General features: G+C 43.2%; 1 protein-coding gene across 1 annotated transcript in view; it reads right to left on the bottom strand.

Annotated features, from left to right (window-relative positions):
* The window catches only part of LOC119187902 (uncharacterized), a 118647-nt gene that overhangs the window by 36497 nt on the left and 58014 nt on the right, over nucleotides 1-24136 (bottom strand). The window contains exon 2 of the mRNA XM_037436009.2: nucleotides 17526-17592. The gene's annotated coding sequence lies outside the window, so the exon portion shown is untranslated. The remainder of the gene's footprint in view (nucleotides 1-17525; nucleotides 17593-24136) is intronic.

Here is a 24136-nt window from a genome sequence, read left to right as displayed (position 1 = left end):
GCGTCACCCTGCTCTTCGCCCGATTTCTCCAATGACGGTATCCCAGTCCTCGTATATGCTCGCCGTGGACGCCTCCGACGCCGTAGTTGAAGTACTCACTGGTGAGACTATTTCGGTTACGTTTGAACTAGACTTGTTTCTGCTACTACTTAGAGATCCTTACAGCTCCTTACATGAGTTGTTAAGATGTTTTCTACTCATTAGTGCATGTTGTGTGTTTTATGACCATGTGTTGTTTTGATAATGTGAGGGAAACAGAAAAAAGCCTCGTCATTTTTATTAAGAGCGTTGCTGTTCCCGACGAAACGTGCTCTTATCGGTCTATTATTGCGTTAGCACTTATATGGACACTCTCAGCTGGTTCTTGCCGCCGGCGTCGGCATCACCGTCATTAACCGTATATGTATACGTATCTGTATATCTGAAAGCACAAAAAAGAAAAATAATCCGAGAGAAAACTCCGGTGCCCGGAATAGAACGTCTGCCCTATGGTTTGTAAGCGCGAGGCGTTAGCCACTGAGCCACCAGGGAGCACCCAGGAATCTCGCACGCGCATTTCGTCCTGCGGAGGGGGCGAAGGGTAAATGATTGTGCGCGTGCGTTTATCCTTCGGTTGGGGAGAATTGTGCGCCTTTGGGACTTCCTTCGCTGCACAGGCCCTGTTTGCGAAAAGAGCACGCTTTTCATACACAGCGAAGAGACTGGGACATTTGTTAGTTTGCACTAATCTGTACGCGTGATTCCGTCTCGTGCATCGTTTTTTTAACAGCTTGTCAAGTTCCGAGCAGTAAACGTTGTTAGTTAGCTCTCATTCTGTGTGTGTTGTTTTCGTGCTTCATTTGTGCGTCAGCGTGCTGCACGTTTTGATCTGCTTTCTGTTCTCAGTGTTACATTCCAAGTTGATCACATTCATTGCTTCGCCCTTGCGGCGAAACTGACTTTTTTATTCTAAAGAACTTCATCACACCATCTCTTTGCCCCACCGCGGTTGTCTAGTGGCTAAGGTATTCGGCTGGTGACCAGCTGTTGGCGGCATCGAACCCCTGCTGCGGCGGCTGCATTTTCGATGGAGGTGAGAATGCTGTAGACTCGTGTGCTTAGATTTGGGTGCACTTAAAGAACCCCAGGTGGTCGAAATTACCGGAACCCTCAACTACGCCGTCTCTCATAATCATATGATGGTTTTGGGATGTTGACTTCCCTGACCCCCTCCCCCCCCCCCCCCCACACACACTGTCTCTTCTAGTTTTTTCCGGCCCTCCCTGTATTTCTTTTTCGTTCTTCCCTATTTTTCTCTGTATGCTTGTTTCTGGCTTTGTTTGTCTCGATTTCTCTTTCCGTCTTGCTCTTCATTTTTTCTACCTCTTTGACTTGTCTGTTTCTTTTAGTTTTTTTCTTTGTGTCCATTTTTCTGTCTTATTTTTCATATCTTTATTATCTTTATTTTTCTCTAGTATATCTCCTTTCTCTCTACTTTCTTTCTTTTTCTCTCTTTTATCACGTGGTCATTTTGTTTGACACTCGCAAGTGCTGTGCGCGGTAGCGGGGCTTGCCCAATTTCTGTGGCACAAACCGACCCAAGGAGTTTTGCTCGATGGAGCACGTGTTACCGACAGCTTAAACTGCTTCCCTGTGAAGAAAATGGAGGGAGCGCCGTCCTGTTCGTTATGATGATAGTATTAGCTGGTCATTTTGGTCATACTACCGGGAAAGCGAGGAAAAAAACGCATTCGTAGAGAAAAGGCGTTACCGCACCGAGTGGGCTCAAACCAATGCTCACTCTAATCGTATCGAGCGCTCGAGCTAGCAAGCGCGAATACTAAGATCTCGTGACATGATGCGCACGAGGCAGACATAATGCGCCCCTTCTTCCCCTTCTTGTTTGCTCTAGTTGTTTTTTTTTCTGTGACCTTCTGAATATGAAACGAAAATATTACCAACCAAGCAGCTCCTACGAGTTCGTGTAGAAGAGCTAAAAAAAAAAAAACGCACCATCAAAGTGAATTCCCAAGTTCATCTGCAATGTGGTGTCGCACCGATCACGTTTGCATCGCTTTGGTTTGTAAGCTTTATATGCTGGAGTTTTAAGAACACGGCCCGCAGTGGCACTAAGTGCTCCTAGTATGCGTTTCAAGTGTAACCGTGAGTGCCCGATCCTTATGTCCTCGACACATCCTATGAACGCTGCAACTAGGTAAATTTCTTCATGTTCTTTTACATTCAGTTTTCCTTTGTTTAAGCGGAGTAAGAAAACGTTAGAAACACCGCAAGCAAGTGTATACGTTTACGTTTCAAAGCCTGCAGTATACCCATCATCGCCGGCTGTCGCGTCATGACGAGTGTGTTGTGTAGCGGTGTACGCAGTGGCCGGCGGCTGGAGCTCACAGCCCCTGCACGTGCGCTAGCTGGCACGGTGGGGTTTGGCGATAAGAAACCGCGGGGGCCGATGTGGTGCGGGTTTGCGCGCCGCGCCACGCTGGCGGCGAAGAAGAGAGCGCGGCGGCGGGGCAGATGGCGGTGCCCCAAAGACCCCCGGGCGCTGCATTATTGATGCCCTTTGCAGGGTGGGGCAGCGCAGAGGCTCTCCCGGCTTCTGACGTGACCTCCTCCTCTCTTCAGATCGTCGCGTTTCGACGACGTGCTTTATGCGGCGATACCTTGCGCGCCTCTCCTCCCTCCGACGCTGCTTCATTGATCGCGCGCTGTTCTTCTTGCGGTCGCGACGCTCTCTTTCCGTAGACCCACGGGCGGGCCAAGGCCCCGAGGAAGGCTCGACGTAAGACAGCGGTCCCGGATCGGCCAGGCCAAAATCCTGGAGCACGGCTGATGTTGACCACGTGGTGACGACGCCCAAAGAACCAGATTTCGAGACTAGGGCACACACCACGCCGATGAAAGGAGGCCGGCAACGGTCAACGCAACGAATATACCTCGATCACCAGTCAAGTTCACTTAACTGAAAATCAGCCCCCTCTTCTCCTATGCAACCGTCAGGATAATTTGCGGCTAAACAAGAGGGGATGTTTTCATAACAGTTTTGGTATGAAAATCGTGCTACAACATATGCGCCATCATTGGCGAACTACGCGTCACCCTGAACTCTTCAGTAAAGAGATAAACTGAATTTGTTGTGGGCTGGTGGCAACGCCAGGCCGTATAACACACACACACACACACACACACACACACACACACACACACACACACACACACACACACACACACACACACACACACACACACACACACTATATCTATCTATCTTTTCTGTCTGTCTCTCTCTCTCTCTTTATATATATATATATATATATATATATATATATATATATATATATATATATATATATATATATATATACATCAGTACAAACAGAACTTTCAGGGCTGTATATGCGCTGAGTGGCGTGCCCGAAATATGAAAAAGTGCCGACGACCGCGTAGTCCTAGGCGAGATGATAGAGTTGGCGTGACTTGACAAGACGGCGGAGAGATTTCCTCGCGCCAGGACCCCGACACGGATGGTTAAAAACACGTCCGCGCAAGCGAGAGCTGCCCTCTCTGTGAGCGACAAGCGGAAAAATGAAATTCCTTCGGAAAACCGCAATGCACTAATGACGAGAGAAAGCCCGCAAGTGGGTTACGAAAGGCTTCCCAAAACCTATGCAAACAGTAGTTGCCGCATACGTCTTTTCCCTTTCAAACAACGTGAAGGTTCATAGAAGATGGAGCGCTTGAAAAGACTAAATGCTGTTGAACGGGGAGTGTCACTTGGTACAATGTTTCGTGAAGAGGACCTGCATTCGTCATGACAGGAACGTTTTTTTCTGCACCGACAGTTGTAAGTGCGGATCATTTTGCAGCCAGGCTGGCGAATGCTCTCATCCTGAGCTGTTTTCGTCTCACGTCGCTTGGCGTCATGCAGTCAAAACCATGTGTAACATAGGCATGAAAAGCGTAACCATGCATGGCAAGGGGGAGAGAAAGCGAAGTGAGGCTGAGAAAGAGCGCTGTGATGGTTAGGATGATCTAAAGAAGAAAGGGAGAGGGTAAGCCATGGTATCGCCATGTATAGCGTCCCGCAGGCAAAACTATGCACGGGATAACCATGTGCAGTACAGTGTAGTAAGGATGCGAGGTCGAAGAGGATAGAAAGGGGGATGGGAGAGGGTAGAGCATAACATAGCAAGGTATGGCGTCACGCAGGCGAAACCATGTACACATATAGCCATGTTTATTAAGCGGATGAGAAAGGGAAATGAGGGTGAGGAGTGATGTAAGGATGAGGATGAGAGTAGGTAAAGCATCTCTGGGGCCACTTTATTTTTCTCTGGGTTGTCCTAAATAGGTATGACCCCTAAAAATGCACTGCAGAGGCTGTGCTTTTAGCCTTTGTACTCCCGCGCGCAGCCAGGTATGGCGGCGCATTTTCTCTCCCGTTAAAAGGGCTATAAAATAACCATGTGTACCACGTGTAAATAACCATGTGTATTATATAGTATAATAGCAAGGGGTCGACAGGGCAGTGAGGGTGAGGAGGAGGGAAACGAGGTGGAAAGAGGGCGTCACTGCACAACACCACCTAGACTAGTTGCAAGGCCTGCGTGCTTCGTGCGTGACACCACTGACCTTGTTCCCCGTGTTGGACACACAGAAAGCTGCACGTTTGGAACGTCAGTGTTTAACTGCCCGTGAACGCAATCGTTGCTGAAGGACAGGTTCACCACTGCTCCGCAATTTTTAGAGATTTCAGGTTCAGTGCAACTACATTTATTTTTCATTTCCCCTTACTTTATTGAATAGTTGTACAAAACGTCATTTTCTGTTCGGTCGAATCCAGTTATAACAATACTGGTTGTAATACCAGTTATAACGCTTATACAAATGAAAAGCTGCATCATCATCATCAACACTCATGTGTTTTCGATGGTGCTATAATGCGCTTCAGAAATGCCCGCATGCCACGTCATCAGTTATACAATTCATTCTGGCTGTTGGATGTCCGTGATGAAATGCAATAGAACGTAAAATCCTTGAAGAGAAAGAAGAAAATGAGAAATCCAAGCTGCTGAACCGCCACGTCCAACCACGTCTCCCAACACCCCTTCAATATCGTAATATGCCTCACCGCATTATTCTGCAGCGCTGGAGCAAAGCTGGCTTGAAATTCACAATAGTGCGGGAGCGGTGGTGGCTTCTGTTGATCGACTTGCCGGCATGCAGTCTGAGCAAACAGTTTGTACTTCATAGAGTTTCGTCATCCAAAACTTCAGACGTTGTCCTACATTTGATTTATGGGGCTTGCGGCTGTCCTATGAAGCGTCCGAATTTCGAAGCATGTCCGAAAAATCGGCAACTTAGTCTTCTCACTCATGTCTGTTGGCATATCCCTACTGATATTAGCTTTCTCACTGCAGTCTGCCATCCACCTATTTAGCTTTTTTTATCTAACATCTATATAACAATTATTGGTAGTAACAATGACATTTTTGTTGCACTTCAATATTGTTATTAGTTGGTTCAACTATATTACAAAGTTTGAAATATGAGAAACAGTACCCATTCATTATTTACGCAGTGTTTCCGTGGATAAATTAGTATTAATTGAATTTGAATGATGATGCCAATAAGGGTTGCTCCAACTTATGGGTTGTTCAGTTCTTGTGCCACGAAATAGGTGAATTGTGAATTTAATGAATAGGGACAAATTCAGTTGTAAAATGTTCATTTTTCATCCATTACTTGCCTGGAGATCAGACAGCGGCATAATTAATTCCCTTATATATAGCTTGCAAGAATGCTATATGTATAATAACAATTGAAAAAGAAAGGGAAGGATGCTGCACTAGCGTACATACAAAAATAAACAACTTAACACACAGAAAGCGACTGAGAGAGAAAACTCACTGTCAAAGAAACAAGATGGAAGGAACGTCAACAGAAAAGTAAATATTTGGTTTGCTACCCAGAAAATACGTACGCGGGAGTAGATAAAGAAAATAAAAGAGAGGAAGAACATGGGCCACGGTAGCATCAGACCACAGAGACGACAGTACACCTCTGGGGCTACTTGTGTAGACACATGGAAATGAAGAAGAACCACAGCATCAGGTTGTATAAACTGTGTCGCATGTAAAAGATAATGTCCAGATATAGTGGCTTCTGCATGCGAAATTATTTTTATACCGCATGTTTCAAAGTAACAAATGTAGAAAAATTTATTATATCCAACAATAAAACCATCATGTATACAGCTGCGCAACTGTCATTGAAAATTATATTTCGACTACTTGCCTTGTAATGCACTTAAAATTCCGACAAAATTGACCAATTTAACGCCTTTATAGACTGTAGGAGTAACTTTTTAGAGGGATCTTCACAAAACTTTTGCAAACCTCGTAACAAATTGGTGTTAACTCTACATTCACATATCATTTTGGCAGGATGCAGCGTAGGTAGATACAATCGTCTGATTTTGGTGTACTATTACAGACTTGTTTTCCTTACTTTTCTGTTTTTTTTAAGATGCCATTTTTCGGTATTTCAGAAAAAATAACTTCACAAGTAAAACACTTGCTTGATATGTAACCACCACGCTTTGTAACTTTTTTCGCTCAAGTGTAACTCATTCTACTCCAATTATCCGGGTGTTTCTCTCACAATGGTACTTTTTTGTTTTAAAATATGCTTAAAGAGGTGACATTTTTCCGCCGGCGCACATGGTTCCCCATCAGTACTCATGTTACCTCCCGGTACGGAAGGTAAAATGTTTTCTGAATTCACCAACAATAATACCATTATAGTGTTGAACGTCCCGAAAATCATGATGAGGTTATGAGTAACGCCGCAGAGGAGTACTCCAGAAATTTCAACCATTTCGGGTTCTTCATCTGAATTCTGCACTACGCAACAGTCGGCAACATCATGTTTTGGGGTCTGAGTTGTCAGGTTGAGGACGTATAACCAAAGAGATGCACCAAGTCGAAGAAGGCGCATGTGTGAAAATTCATTATGCTCCACAAGAATTGTGATGGTATCTTTCTTTCACGATCCTCGAAGTTTGAGAGCTACATCTGCTGTTTCTGCACGCTTTCTTTGAAAGGAAGTCAAGTGGTAGGTCTAACGACATGGTCACTGCCAATTAGCTACAGTGTCTCCTGAGCCACATAATCGTGACGTCGAGTTCTTAATTGTTCGACAAGATCATCAAGGAGATGTCATGTACCTAGATCAAGATTTTCATAGACTCCACAGAGTAAAGCAGCAGAAAGCGAACAGTGTAGAGCTGTATTGAAGGCAGCGATAACGCTCTAATGTTGGGAGGCCCTTCACTACAAGTACACGAAACGCTGTATAGTTAAGTGAGCTTAAGGTGGTGATATTCGAAACAAAATATCTGATATAGCTTTCCCGTCTACAATGGTTAGACCCTCGTTGTGCATATGGACCCGATCATTTTATTTATCATATGACAAGAACAATGAGCACTGCTTGAGAACTAGTTGCAGATGGTTCTATAGCATATAACGAAGTGCATGTGCGACATATATGTACAAACTTGTGCACACCTGTGCAAAGCCTGTACGCCACGATACGCCATCCAGCAGGTCTACAGAGAGGACACTTAAAGCAGCATGGAACACGTTGCAGCACCAAGCTTCGTGTAAACCATTGATTTATATAAGCCTTCCGTGTTCAGTCTCCAGCGGCAATCCTAAATTATGCTTCTGATAATCATTAGCTTTTTTTTCTCTTGCAGTGTGTGCCTGCGCTGTTTCGTCAGAACTCATTCTAGTGATAACAATGACATCGCTATATTCTAGGTTTCAATGTGGGTGTGCTTTGTGACTAGCACCCACTCGTGTTTTTCGTCATTACAAGAATAAATAAATAATTGCGTGATAAGTCATGTGGCAAGAAGAAAATTGTGACGCGTTTATTCTGATCTAGAATGCCATGTAATAAGTGCCACCGCTTATTACTCGCTGTTTCCACCACCAGCTACTATTTAATCGAGCCATCGGCGAGCTTCTGGGAGGCGTCGGCATACGTTGATGTCTAAGTCCCATCTCCCGGAGGCCCATTTGTTAGTGTTTGCGCCTTTCACCGTGCAAGATGTCGCCGCCGGTTTCGTGGGGCTCCTCGGCGGAATCGCCGAGGGCACCGCGGAAGGTGGCAATTGACTGGCGACGACTCAGCCCGCCTTTGTGCTGTGCCCCGGGTCCAGAGCTGCAAATCGATGAGGGGGACTGCGCTCATTGAGGACGGTTCATTGTGGCCCAGCCTTGCGCCTCGGCAAGGAGGATCGAGCCGCCTCGCGACTTTCTTCGGGAAGGCTTTCAGTTTGTTGCCGAATCGAGGCGGCTCGTTAAATCGGACGCCGACAGAGTTCTTCCATTAGGCGCGTTTTACGTATTCCATAGAGCATAGCATGAATTGTGAGCAGCCCATCGGTATATCCAGGTGGCGCTCGAGCATTAAAATACTAAAGCGCCAAGATTACGCGTGTCAGTGATCAACGATCCCCAACCACCCGCCACCCCACGTGCCTTTTCTGATGCTGAAAGTTTTTGTGTACATGTGGTTAGGTAATTTCGCAGGAGATGCTAATCACTTAGAACATAGTAAATTGAAATTTTGGCACAGTTGAGACGCGCGAGAGATTGCTGTAGTTTTCATCGGTGAGTCAAGGTTGAAAACTTTGAGCTATATATATATATATATATATATATATATATATATATATGACCTATTGAAACACAGGGCAGAAGTGCAAAGCACGCTGTACTCTAGCAAGAGTTACTTTGGTCGCCCTATTTCGAGAAATAGTTGGGAGGGCCCATTTGGGGTTTTTGATGAGGTTTCGGAGCCAGCTTACGATTGATTTAAGTGGTCAAAACTCATTTGAAGAACAAGGCTTAGGTTTGTTCAAAACAAAGTTTAATTGTATTATCGTATGTTTCTTTCGACAGACACAACGAAACTTTCAGATGCTGCACCACTTATGCAAATTGGCTAGCGCGCAGCACTCGCACTGGAATTTAGTTACGCGAACCGCAGTCGGCCTCGATTGTTCTTACTATTACGATGCAATTTTGCCAGCGGGAGGCTCCAATATATCTAGCTGCAATACCTTAGCAGCGACATTGCCCAGACAAAAATGATCATGGCAGCCGTAAATGAACGCTAAAACGTGAATAAGAAGAAAAGAAGTACAGCTTCTACAGCACACGATCGGCTTAGCGGATCTCATAGTGACCGGCAACACATACACAGTCGTGCAAAGTTTCTGATGCAATGAGTATTTTCGTTAGCACATACGACTAAGGAACCAAGTATATCGCTTCTTTGCTGTGATTCATGTTGCTCCAAGTACTGATTTGTACAGTGAAGGACTTGCGAAATGCAGTTACCGAGATTCTCGCACAAACACGCCCATATACCCTGGCGAGCTTGGTGTTATGGTATTCGTGATACGTGTCGAATGCAAGCTTTTATTGTCTCGACAACTGCATAAACTGTGACCGGCTCTTCTTGTGCAACAAAAGTTGCAGCAAGGTGAGCGTAAACGAAACTCCGGTGGCTGCAGCGCTCTGACTTATATTGTCACACAATGCATGGATTGCGGCTGTCGCACACGCGACTGTCTGGAAATCATCTTTGTTTCACAGATCAGCGAGACTACAGAACCTGTCGACGGCATCGTTTCCTGGGCCTTGTTCGCATATTTGTCAGTCTCAACTGTTCGACCATGAAGCGATCAGGATTTAAATACCACAGTCGACTATATTGTACTTCGAGAAGAAAACTGACTTACGGTTACATACAAATTCTACGAAGAGAGACTCACAACGCATAACTTTGATTAACGCAGTAGACAGATTCAGGACAAAGGATAATTGACAAGGTTCATGTTACTTTAATAATTGTTGCGGTTTTGCGTTCTGTTAGTGATATTTCAGCCGACAGCCAAGGCAACCGCAGCAATGCTATGGCCAGGGTTGTTGCGAATCATAAAGTTCTTCACCTACATGCAGATATTTTGTTTTTACCACATGTAGGCCTAACTAATAACGTTAGACTGATCATTGCTGTTGGAATTCACAATTTTGCATATAATGGTGGTCACTAAGGATGCTGAGCTGAACCTTCAATAAAGAAAATCACCAGAGTTGTACTTGTGAATTGTTCGTCTTTCTTTTTTTGTTGCTGTTTCATTTATGCCTGTTCGCTTAAGAACGTGCACATGTAACATCAAGTTAAAGACAGTAGAGGCCCGAGGATACAAATAACAGCGCATATATGGTTGTCATCAAGCTGGATTTAACACGTAAATGAAAAAAACTGTGTAAAAAATTCAGAGGGGAAACAAAGAAGGGAAATGTTGTACGTGAACTAGAATATATGCACTCTTTTACGCGACTCATGGGCAAATAAGTAGGCGAAGAATATAAGACAATCCGACTGGTTGCCCAATGTGCGCACTGAAGAAATTAAAAAAAATATGTGCCCTAATTACCTTTCATAACACGAATGAAGGGCATGAATAAAGGAGCCTATACAAATACCAGACATTTCTAATATATCAAATAACGTTTGCCAACTTGACCAACTTTCCGCGCTGCTTTCGAGCTGAACGTATGAAGTATTATGTTCTAAGATAGCGTTCACAGCATCCAGAACAAATAAGTTTTCGATTAAGTTCTTATCTTGTACTATTGGCGTAAATATCATTTCACACCTCCTATTCCCATTATTGGGCTCATACGTCGTGATGCATAATCAGCGTCACTTTTTCGTAAATATAAAATGTCATTCAGGGAAGTGGTTTCATGTAAACGACAGTACATTTTTTGCATCTACTGCGTATTCGGGAGTGCAAAAATATGGGGTTAGTGTTGCACTAAACAAATAATTATTATCACCAAATAATTACTAGCACGCTCGCGGCGTGAGCGTGCCCGACGTAAGCTTCTTTCTTTCTTTCTTTCTTTCTTTCTTTCTTTCTTTCTTTCTTTCTTTCTTTCTTTCTTTCTTTCTTTCTTTCTTTCTTTCTTTCTTTCTTTCTTTCTTTCTTTCTTTCTTTCTTTCTTTCTTTCTTTCTTTCTTTCTTTCTTTCTTTCTTTCCTTCCTTCTTTCTTTCTTTCTTTCTTTCTTTCCTTCTTCTTTCTTTCTTTCTTTCCTTCTTTCTTTCCTTCTTTCTTTCTTTCCTTCTTTCTTCTTTCTTTCTTTCTTTCTGTCTTTTTTCAATTTTTTTAGCCTTAAAATGGACAGGGCGTCAATTTAGTTGACGCAGCTGGGCGCCACCTTGATCCTTGCCCAGTTGTCGCGAGTTCCCATGCGCTACCGCGCGAAGCGCTCATGGAAGTGAAACCCGGCGGCTTTGCATTTGTGTTCATGCGTCGCCATAGATGGCCGTGCTTTGTGCTGGGCAGTAATTAGTCTGGGCTGGAGGGCACCCGCCACGGTGGTCTAGAAGCTAATGCACTCGGCTGCTGACTCGCAGGTTGCGGGATCGAATCCCGGCCGTATTTTCAATGGAGGTGATAATGCTTGACGCCCGTGTGCTTAAATTTAAGTTTACGTTCAAGAACGCCAGGTAGTCGAAATTTCCGGAGACCTCCCCTAAGACGTCTCTCATAAGCATCATAGGGGTTTCGGGACGTTAAACCCCAGATATTATTATTTGGAATGGAGTGCGTGAAAGTTGAAAATACAGTCTGTATAACATTTATGTTCATCTGGAGAAGCCTCGTAAACATAAAAGTGGTTCTCAAGGTGTCCCGACATGCCGCACAGTATTGATTAAAAAAAAAAAAAAGCCATGCATTAAGTGTATGCATAAAGGGAAACACTGGTGTTTTTACGATATTCACCAATTTCAATAAAACCTTGAACATGTATTCTCATCGGTACCGTGGTGATACGTGCCAAATTATACATCCGTAAGTCATTTAGTTTTCAAGAAAACAAATTTTAAAATCGGTAGCTGATTCTCGAATCACGCTTGCAAACACGGGCTGATTGATTGATATGTGGGGTTTAACGTCCCAAAACCACTATATGATTATGAGAGACGCCGTAGTGGAGGGCTCCGGAAATTTCGACCACCGGGGGTTCTTTAACGTGCACCCGAATCTGAGCACACGGGTCTACAACATTTCCGCCTCCATCGGAAATGTAGCCGCCACAGTCGGGATTCGATCCCGCGACCTGCGGGTCAGCAGCCGAGTACGTTAGCCACTAGACCAGCGTGGTGGGGGCTATAAACGCGGGCTACCCTCTGTATGTGACGTAAGGGCCAACTCTTTTTCAAAAGTCCCGCCTTTCCCAGCAGACGAATACGGCGCCCGCTTTCTTCTACGAGGCGACGACCAGCGACGACAACGCGAGCCCGGTTATGTTTTGTCAGCTGTATACAGCGTGTGACTCGGTCGTCGTCGACGTCGGGTCTTGCAATAGCAACGATAAAATCGAGAAGAGTCACGTGAGCTGTGTTTACAGCCTGGCCAGCCGTGGTGGGGTTTAGCGGAGCTCGTGACGTCATCGGTGACGGATTCTCGTGACGTCATTCGATACCCACCACGTATGACGAAGCAGCTCTCTGTTTCGATTTCTGTTTTGACTCGTCGTTTATTGCTTAATAAAAATAACTGACGAGGGCATGGGCAAAATGAGCCACCTATAGCTTTTGCCCGACTGTCAATGCTATTTCAAAAGAACATTATCTCAGCATAACCGAAAATGCACCGGAGTACCTTTATAATGCGTCGAGGCATCACGTGGTGGAAAAGAACACGTGCTGAAACCGCCAACACTGGCTTCAGCGGCCGTATCATTTGACGCTGCCGCCGCGGCCACCTGTGCGTCCTGTGGCAAATAACCGCCACCGCGCGGCATCGTTTCGCGGTGCGCGCGTGCAACGTGACACTTCTGGCGAAGCCGTGAAAGAGCGAGGCCTAATAACCCGCGGCGCCGTTTATTTGCTCAAAAACAAATACTGCACGGGCACAACAGGACGAACAGGACTCCTGCCTCGCAGCCGCCGTAAATATGATGCGCCATGCAATGCAGCTTCCCGTAGACAGGCTGCACATAGTAGAAATAAAAAATCGAAAGCGCAGAGGCGCAGACGAACAGGCATCCTTAGGAGACCTGGCGCCTATCTTGCTCGTATTGCACGCGCACATGCTCCGGCGGGAACCGCGTACACAACTGTGGGAAGAACGTCCAGGCGAGCGACGGAAGGGTACCTCCGCTCTCCGTCCGGTGTACATTTGAGCTCTGGTGAGCCTGGCCCACGCTCGCGGAGCCTTTCGTGTTAGCCGCAGCCGCCTCTGACTCTCTCACTCTCTTTGTCTGTCTCTTTCCTGGTGCCGTTCGTGAATCTTGGACCCAACCACTGCGCACCGGTGCCTCATAGGGCATTTCATCGGCGCGTGTTCTTGGATATATTGCGGTGAATGACTCCTCACTCTAACCGGTAAATCTTTCTCGTGGTGACACTTCCGCGGTCCCGTTTCACCGTCATGGGGCGCAGCAACTCGTCGCGCCTCAATGTCGACGCGAAACGGGCTGCCTCAACCCTTCGTCGTGACGCACCATTGTTCTGCCGCCATCGCCTCGGAAAACCAGGGCTCTTGATCCGCGCCTTCTCGTTTGCCAGTCTCTGTTGTTTTTGGTTTCTCTTTTGTCGTACTATCCACGTCTCTTTCCCACCACGAGAATAAAGGAGCTATTTGGATTGACGGCTTGTTGTATACGCCTGTTCGACTCTTCAGCACTTTGTGAGATCACGTTGCTCAATATACTCTGTAGTGAGCGTTGCGCATAGAACATTCTAGACAACGGTGGGGCAAAAAAAAACGCTGCTCTCACTTAGAACTGTCGTATTTTGTGTGTGTGTGTGTGTGTGTGCGGGGGTTGCGGGGGTTGGCTCCATTGGTTAACGCCGACTACTCACACTTTCTTTGTTAATAACGATGTTGTCGCAAACTTGGTCTCTCTCTCTTTCTCTCTCTCTCTCTCTCTCTCTCTCTCTCTCTCTCTCTCTCACACACACACACACACACACACACACACACACACACACACACACACACATATAGATATATATATATATTTCCTCTAAACGTTATTATCAAGTGTACTTGGTCAATTTTCGACCATTTCCGAACATACTGAGAAAAAATCATCTAGGTATACGTGAATGTGAGAAGTAGTGTTCGCAATAATATTTTGTGTCGCCTATAGAGGTTACTCCAAATTTTGGGCAACTCTTGTGAAGCAGAATCGCGAGTTGGGCTAGTTAGTAGATGTTCATCGTGGTACGTTCTAACCCGTCGCGCTGTAAAATATTCAAGGATGAACTTGTGAAACTGGGTCACGCCAAATAATTTATATAATACTACTCGTTTGATTGATTGATACTGAAAAGTTTTTTGATTAATTTCGTGGCGCTACTTTTTCATGAATATCCAAGTTCATTCATTTGTGTTTTATTTTCTTTCTATTTCGTTTTGGAGAAAAGCTGCAATATGCTGCATGTTTAGCGTTCTTTATAAAAAGCACATTTTTTTTGCTGTAATATAAAAACATTTCCTGTTTTATACGCTCCTATAATAAATGGATAAAATAACTGGGAGCAAACCAAGCAAAAATATTACCAAAATATTGTGGCAAAGTTGGAAAAAACAGCATTTTGACTCATAATGTGGCTTAATTTTCGTAATGTAGCGGTCCTAGTAAAAAAACATGGCTTTTGTAATGCTCCATGGTATTATATGTCAGTAAAATAAGCAGGAAGTTTCAAAAGAGTAGTTTTGTTTTTGAAGGAAAAACAAATTTTTTAACTGAACAACCACAAGGTAGTTGGTAGACAGTCTTTGCTTCACCTTCACTGCATAGCACGTAAGTGTTTCAGCGGGGGCTTTTTGGCAGGGAATAATGCATGTCACACAATTCCTTGCCACTTGTTTTAGTAATGCTGCTGTATATAACGTCAAAACGTGGCAGTTGTGCTTTCTGTATGGAACAGTGTCTCCCTTGGACCATCAAAGGGCACGTTATGCTGAACCACTTCTTAGTGCCAAGCAGCAGAGCTGTAAGGCAGTCGGTGGCCTGCAATACAGTATTGAGGCGTTGGGTTGGGGTTATGGTCAATCGTACACATTGTCCTAATAATAATTAATGACATAATTAGGGTATATTTTATCTAAGATATATTTATGATGATTTAGGTATAGGTCAATGCGTGATCCTTTACCACTGGTGTGCATGATGAAATTATGTATCCTAGACACGTTGGAGATGATTAGATATCATTTACGGTTGTCATTTAAACTTTTCAATCCCATCTTTTAATGGTACTAGGATGTTGAAAACGTTGAAAACATGTCGCCATTAGCGGATGGCCTTTAAGTTAAAACATTATCAGCACCTTCGCATCATTGAAAAAGGGGATGAAAATGCTGAAATCCCGCCGGAAATGGTGATTGAAGTAACATTGATGGACACGATATTAAATCATCTCCAACGTGTACACGCAGTATACTTCATTCCATGATGCATACCAGTGCTAAGGAATCACGCATCAGTCTCTACCTGAAACATCATTAAACACATTATATGAAGAACCAAACCAACAGGGCATATTCCAGGTAAAGTTATAAAAAGAATATACCCACGTTATAACTTTTTTAGCGCGCGCAAAAAAGCCAAACAAGAAAGAGGCAGACGAGCGCTAACTCACAACTAAATTATTTTTGAAAGGAACAAAACATATAAGTACCTGGGAACTAGCATAGCACATGTGCAAATCATGTGACAGGCAAACAAAACAATATGTCAAAATAGAATTAAAAAAGCAATACTCCCTACCTCTTAGAGCCACCGAAGGTTGACTAATACATTTGATTGTACACCTGTTTATATGGAAGGCTTCCGTAAGCTCATGTGTTCGTTTATCTCTATGTGAGAACAAAATATGTGTATCGCGAGACACGGGGTCACAACGGCATGACTTACAATGATCGGACAAGTATGAAAATGTTACTTTTTCTAGTGAGTTAGCATGCTCTTTTAGTCGCGTATTGATGCAGCGGCCAGTATGTCCTATGCATACATTTCCAGAGGTTAGTAGTATCAGATGTACCACCCCTTCTCGGCATTTTATCAACTTCAATTCTTCATTTAGGTGACACCTACATTTTTTTCCCCTGTTCCGAGCTTTTTGCCAACAGCCTGACCCACATGTGGCGCCCTAATAGGGGCGCTTAGAACAACATCGATGCCATATCTCTCTGTAAAGATAAAAAGCAGTGCGCGGTTCTGCCATACCTTCACACGCAATTACGACGTGACGAAATGCCTGTTCTTGACCATTACTTTCCTCATTGATTGATTGATTGATATGTGGGGTTTAACGTCCCGAAACCATTATGAATATGAGAGACGCCGTAGTGGAGGGCTCCGGAAATTTAGACCACCTGGGGTTCTTTAACGTGCACCCAAATCTGAGCACACGGGCCTACAACATTTCCGCCTCCATCGAAAATGCAGCCACCGCAGCCGGGCCATTACTTTCCTCACTAACTTCTTTATTGAAACTTTTAATCCGTCTTCGTTCCTTCAAAAGTTAGTTAACTAAACAGATCTAATTAAACAGTACTTTAGAACACAAAAAATAGTCTAACTTGTATCACATGCATGTGGTCGCATCGTAATTGCGTGGGGCCGCATATTTTTAAACTCTGGCTTAAGATATACTAAGAAGTAGAGGGCGGGCAAAACGAACACTTTTTATTTTTTCTGTTTCAACCAGGAACCGGCCTTCATCAGGGATGAAGTATGAAGGCCGGTCCTCCCTTCGTTAGGGATAAGTTCTGACGAATGGAGGACCCCGGCTGAAGGCCGAAACTGTTGGCAAATACATATATGTATGATTGTTGACAAAGCTTCCGTTGTGTTATAATCCATATCTTCACGAAGAAAAACTGGCCCATCAAAACCACTATATATATATATATATATATATATATATACATATATATATATATGTATATATATATATATATATATATATATATATATATATATATATATATATATATATATATATATATATATATATATATATATATATATATATATATATATATATATATATATATTATTTGATTTTCAGATAATTTTTTTTTGAAATTCTATAACTCGATTCTTTGCGCTTTCTTCTGTTTGCTCTTTGGAAGATTAAAAATGAGTGTTTTCCGCGCATTTTCACCTCTGCTTCTTCAGCGGTGTTTTTGTTTCACCCATTTCTTCTATACTGCTATGAACTATAGAAGTTGCTATTATGTATTTTTTATGTTATAACCACAATATTTCTAAGGAAGTAAAGCCTTTCACATTTATATGTGTGCCAACAGGCAAATTCTTTGGAGGAGAAAAAGAATGTGCCTGTTGAAGGTGGATATTAAAATCATGGGAATGAGATAGCATGTTCCTGACCTTTGATGGCGCCAACTCACCAGGTGGTGTTGTCAGTGTCAAGGCTTGATTGTAGTCATACCTCGGTGCCTCTGGTGGAAATAATTCCTGCAGATAGTTAGAAAGCAGTTGTTCGTTTTAGTGCTTCAGCAACAGGAAGATAAGAAGGTTTTTCTTTGCAAACTTAAGTTTCCTACGCTGTAGCCATAAATAAAAATGGCGACGTTTATTTACTACCGTTTGACATGTCGCGAGTTGTCCATTAACTGGCAATTGCTGATAACTGTATACAGTGAGAGAAACAAGGAGAGCCCGGCTTTGGCTTAGATCTACGTGAATGGAGACAAAGAGCACAGTGAAAGAACTACGCATTACATCGACTTCCTCCAAATGTTATGATCGGGCTAGGGAGTTCTCTTTGTAAGTTTTTGGTCGTGATGCCACGCTGAAAAAAGAGCGTTCGTGTGAGTTTAAAAGGATGCGAACTCATTATCATACACATATTTTTTGGCGTTGCTTATCAGTGGTGGTGGTTGCAACTGTGAATGAGCACGTTTCTGAGCCTCTCCTGTTTCCTACGATATTGCAAGCGCAAACCCAGTGCCACTTCACCCCGAGGTGGTCTACAGCACATGCTCCAGTGCAATGAAGCCCGATCGCTGTATGCTGTCCGACGATGCGCCAGGACGGTCTTCCGCCCCCTATAAAGATCTATCTCGTCTGGAGCGTGGTTGCAACTGTGAACGAGCACGGTTCTAAGCCTCTCCTGTTGCCTACACAGGGGGGAGTCATTTTTGTCTGTTTTAATATTGTTATATTGAAACTGCAAAACTGTTGGTCTTTTATTAATCATGCTCTCAAATGCCGAGGTCAGGAAGCATCTTGATGCACTTGAAAACGTTTTGCAAGAGAAACTGTCTAGTGTAGTCGAACAAGCCCTTGCGAACATTAAACTAAAGGTATCCACAGAACCTGAAAACTTAACTGAAGCCTTTAAGAATGACATGAATGAATTCCAGATAAGCTTGACGTAGCTAAATGATACTGTTGAGGGTGTGAAATCTGAAAACAAGAAACTGAGGACTGCGAACTCAGCTCTAACAAACCAAAACGCCACTCTATAAAAAAACTAAGAGTTCGCGAGTTAGAGAAACACTCTCGCATGAACAACGTTTTAGCTGAAGGGTGTGCTTTGTATATGTCGCAATTCTTTATGCCGTTGGAAATAAGATTGATTGTCTTGTGTCGAAGGACGACATAGACATTGTTCAGATTTCCCTCTGTCTCTGGTGCAAAAGCTCTGATTGCAAGGCTCACTTAAAGGGCTAAGAAAGTTTAGTTCTTTAATAAGGCACGCAAGGAGCGCCTTCAGATTCCCGACATTGGCTTCTGTGGGGCAGAATCAAGGCCAGTGTATGTAATTGACCATCTGACGCAGGAAAACAACAACAAAAAAAAAATGTTTGAAAAAGTTCTGTCGCTGGAAAAAGAAAAAAAAAACGTTGGCAGTTCCTATGGACAGACGGCTGCCTAATCAAGGCAAGGAAAAACGCAGACAGCAGGGGTTCTCACATCGAAGACGAGAGTGATCTGAAAATTTTCACCAACCAAGCGTAATAGCATATGTTGTTTTTTTCACCATGAGTTACATTCATAAACGAAACTCGCGCATACATTGTCAAAGTCATGTTGTCAAGTTATCTATTATAATGCGAGTTTAAAAAGAGACTATGATAAATTTTACCTGCTCCTATCATCGTTTCTGTTCTATCTTTATTGGTATGTGTCACAGAAACGTGACTAGGTGATAAAGAATTGTTTTCGTTTTCATCGTACACTGCTGAATACTCTAATCACGTATTATCCAAATGTGGTGGCGCTGCTGTCTTCTTATCACAAAATATTGAGCAACGTTACTGGGTTCTTCTTGTAACGTTGATATTGAGTATATACGCAGATTAGACCTAAACCCAAGCCTGAGAGACTGCCAAACAGTATGGACTGAAATAAACAAGTCATCGTTTGATACAGTCGAAAAAAAAAAGAATTATATTTTGCTGCATCTACCATCCTTCGTAAAACAGAGCGCATGTACAAAACACGAAACAAAAAGAGATTAGGACAGGCGCCCTGGAACATAACAACAAAATCGGGAGCACAAAGGTTGACCGACAACTTGCCGGTCATTGTAACTGTGACGCAAGGCCACAGTGTGTTTCTTTTTTCAGTCAGACGGTTGTACTGTATCAACACGAGATAAAAAAAAAAAACGACCGGAGAAATTGTAGAGGCGACAGAGATAGCGAGGGCATGTAACAGGTTTGTCAGTATCCCGTCCAGTTATCTCTAAAAGAACATGAATCCTTGGCATAGAGACGTGCCCCTTTTGTTCAGGTTTTGTTTTTTTACTTCTTTTCCCCTCTTTATTGCGCCTTCAATAGGTGCTTATATATGCTCTTATTCTGCAACAAAACTTCAGTATAATGAGCGCTTGTCTTGATCTCTTTCTGTTCCGCGTTTTGTTCACTCTGTTTTATGAAGGATGACGAATAACCAAGATAGATAGATATGTGTGGTTTAACGTCCCAAAACCACCATATGATTATGAGAGACGCCGTAGTGGAGGGCTCCGAAAATTTTGACCACCTGGGGTTCTTTCACGTGCACCCGAATCTGAGCACGCAGGCCTACAACATTTCCGCCTCTATCGGAAATGCAGCCGCCGCTGCCGAGATTTGATCCCGCGCCCTGCGGGTCAGCAGACGAGTATCATAGCCACTAGATTAACGCGGCGGGGCGACGAATAACCAACACACCCAGGCTTTCTCCCCTTTGAAGTGCATCAACCAGTCACCAAGTTCTAGCGTGACCATATTTTGCCCTGCTTTATACTACATACTGTTTCAAATGAGAAGAATATCGTCCTGATGGGAGTTATTAATATCAATATTCGGGATGAATGTATTTATTACAGCAGAAAATACGTTTATATATAACTTGGGTATGATATCGAATTCTCACTACAACAGCTCACTAGAAACGCTTCTAACTCCAACAATCTTATAGGTCATACGCTTACAAACCTGCTTCACTCCCCCGAGACTTTTATTGTTAGAAACAATATAGCTGATCGCTTTCCAATTGTATTGCGTGTTTGACGCCTGAATCATGCCTTTAAAACTTTGTACACATAATTAATACTCGATAAAGATCACTTCAGAGTTACCCACCAGATAACACTGGTCACTCATTAAATTGTTACATGCCTCTTATAATAACCTAATTAACTCTATATCCTCATCTACAACGATGGTTATGTGCCATCGTTGTGATATGGAGTAGCCGAGGCAATAGGCACCTCAACCTTTCCACAGCAAAACAGTTAAAACAGAACAGGTTATGTAACGCAAACACTTCGCTTCTCCCTCAAATTCCTAGGTGACAACAGTATTATCAAAAAGCATGTGTAAGAAAAAAAAACCTATATCGCAAATGTAAAAATCGGCCATTTAATGAAATAAAGTTCAATACAGGAAGTTTTGCACTTTGATAACACATCTGCTTAAAACAGAGGAGAAGGCTTGTTATGAAATTCTGATAGTTAAAATGGGGCATAATTCACGAAAAAAATGGCAAGTACTTCATACGTTTCTGAATAAAAACTTGATTAGGACAAGCATAACAAATTTTCAAGAAAAAGGCCGTGTACTCACTAATCCTGCATAATGCATGCGCGTTCAGAAACGTTTTTGCTTATATTGTCGATACCCCTAACGTTAACGATACTCCCATATCTCACCTGACGCCACAATCATTTCATCCTTTCCCTGCTGATCCAAGTGAAGATTCTATTTGCAACCATTATACCAAAGGCATTGTTTACAATATAAGCGAAGCATTTCGTCACATTTTCAGTTTAATTTCCAGAACATCAGTGTTCCTAATGACGTGAAGAGATTGAAAATTATCCCAGTTTATAAATAAAGGAGGCGCGACCTCACTAGCAAACTACAGGAACATATATAATTTGCCGTGCTTTAGTAACGTTGCCAAAAAACTGATTGAGAAACGCTTTTCTAACAATTTAGATAAATAAAAATTGTTTACATCAAGACAATTTGATTTTCATCGCGGATTTTCCACTGAATTAGCTTTAATTGCACTGACTGGCAATATTAAACCAGAAATTGACCGGGTCAGCTACGTTGGATAAGTTTTATGGATTACTTAAAAGCGTTTGATTCCCGAAACCACAGCATTCTCTTTTTTAAACTCGACGCTTATGGCATAACAGGTCCATCTTTGGAGCTTCTGCGCAGTTACTTACGCGATCGTCAACAACCGGTTTGAATTTCAGGTTTATTGTTTGATACAAAAATATTTAATACTAGAGTTCCACAAGGCTCCATATATACTTGGACTGCTCTTACTGCTCATATATATAAATAATTTTCCGAACGGGGTCATTTACACATCATCTTTTGTACGCGGAGGATAACACTGCTTACACTTCTGATAACGACATAAATGCACTGACAGACAATCTGAACAATGATGTAAGTCGTATTAGTTGTGGATGCCCGAAAAATAAGTTGCTCTTGAACCCACGGGAGACAAAATACACAGTTTTTAGCTCGCACAATGAACCTCGATTTAATTTTTCTCTATTGTACATAAAATTCCACCTTATACCAGCATCTATTGAATGTTCATTCTTAGATATTCAACTTGATTCATTTTTGAAATTGAACATTCACATCAACTTATGAAACAAGTAAATAGCACATGGTGTCCGCGTTTTCTCAAACGCAAGAAAATACTGTCAAAGGCACAATTTTTTGACATTATCTTATGCATTCATCTTCGATCACGTTAAATATTATGCGGCCTCACATATAGTATCACGGGACCTCACATATCACTATCATATAGCCCCTTTGCAACACATCCAATACAACACTGTTCGCATTATCACTTCGACTACTTATAACGCTCATGTCACATCCATTTTCACCGAGTTAAGTCTTCTCACAATAAATAAGCTTATCTCCTACAGTCATGGCATCATCATTTATCGCATTTTTTTGCCCCCCCCCCCGCGGCTAACGGCTAACGTACTCGGCTGCTGACCCGCAGGTCGTGGGATCAAATCCCGGCTGCGGCAGCTGCATTACCGATGGAGGCGGAAATGTTGTAGGCCCGTGTGCTCAGACTTGGGTGCACGTTAAAGAACCCGAGCTGGTCTAAATTTCCGGAGCCCTCCACTACGGCGTCTCTCATAATCATATGGTGGTTTTGGGACGTTAAACCCCACATATCAATCAAATCATTATCGCATTTTTAGAAACCCACAATTACTTTATGTCCCTGGTCGAAACAGCCTTGCTAATCAAAATATTACCAAGTTCTCTTCCCAAAACATTTCACTTCCGATGCCTCGAAGCAACCACGGAAAACTAACTGTTGGTTTTGCAAGTGTCAAATTATGGAGTGATATACCAGTTCATTTAAAATCTTCACCTCAACTGTCACCATACCAGCGATTACTAAAAGCTTATTATTGTATATTTGTATATTCTACCAACTCTTTTTAACTTCTTGGTTGTTGTTTTTTCCTCATTTCAATGTGAATTCAAGCCTTTCAGTGTATTTTCCCCCTCTTGTTTGTGTTGTGCAATGAATAATTGTGTTACCGAGTGATTTTTTATAAAGGAATAAAATACGTTGCTCTCGTATAAGTTCGTTTTCAACCAACGTATGTTTAGTTTTGTTGTGTAATTAATAAAAACAGGTCCCGCTGCAGTTCCTTGACTGTGGGACCTCTTTCTCTATACTTTTTTGGTTGTTGTGCAGTATCATGAGAAATAATAAACTTGACTTCGGGGGACGGCGGTATATGTGTACAGTCACACGTGCACGGCGAGCACGCGAACTCCGGTCTGGGCCGCACAGTCATTCCCGTTCGCGTGTTCCCATGCAAGCACTGCTCCGAGATCTCCCGCGAAGGGTGGCGTAAACTTGGAGCGTGTGGTCTGGCCGTGACTCAGCCCACCTTCCCGGGTGCGGTAATTCGTTTAGCGCGAGAGGGCGTTGCGAGCCGACTACCATTCGGTTTCCGGAAGAGGTGAATCGCAAAGGAGTCGATATCTCCCGCGCATTCGGAACGCTTGGTTTCTGAGTTGCGATGCAACGCGTTCTTTGGCCGCCACGATTTCTCAGACGTGGTGCGCCGTGAGCGCAGGGAAGCTCCCCTGATGCGAGAGATGATGGTTCGAGCGATAGATGAGTCAATCACATTTTCGCTAAAATTTATTGCTAGTGAAGTTGTTTCATGATGTGGGCGGAGAAAAAAAAACCCAAGCCAGACAACAACGTATCGCGCCTGTTCCTGGCGTCTTCTCGTCCTTCTCTAATTGTACGCACTTCAATATTGTTCAGGAACTGCATTATAATGAATCATATTCTCGTCACTGAAGTTGATCAGCAGGACAACGACACAGACAAGAAAGTGTCATCTCCTTCTTCTTGTGCCTGTTGTTGTCGTTCTATGCCTCTCTTTTTACTCGATCTGTTCTCATGAGATATTTGCCTTATGAAGTTGACCAACCACAAAAACTATCTAAAAAAAATTGGGGTTAGTTATTTGAGTATG

Source organism: Rhipicephalus microplus, chromosome X (genome assembly GCF_043290135.1).
Source record: "Rhipicephalus microplus isolate Deutch F79 chromosome X, USDA_Rmic, whole genome shotgun sequence".
In the NCBI taxonomy this organism is placed as follows: Eukaryota; Metazoa; Arthropoda; class Arachnida; order Ixodida; family Ixodidae; genus Rhipicephalus; species Rhipicephalus microplus.
Note: the sequence above shows the minus strand (reverse complement) of the source record. Positions and strands in the feature narration are given on the sequence as shown.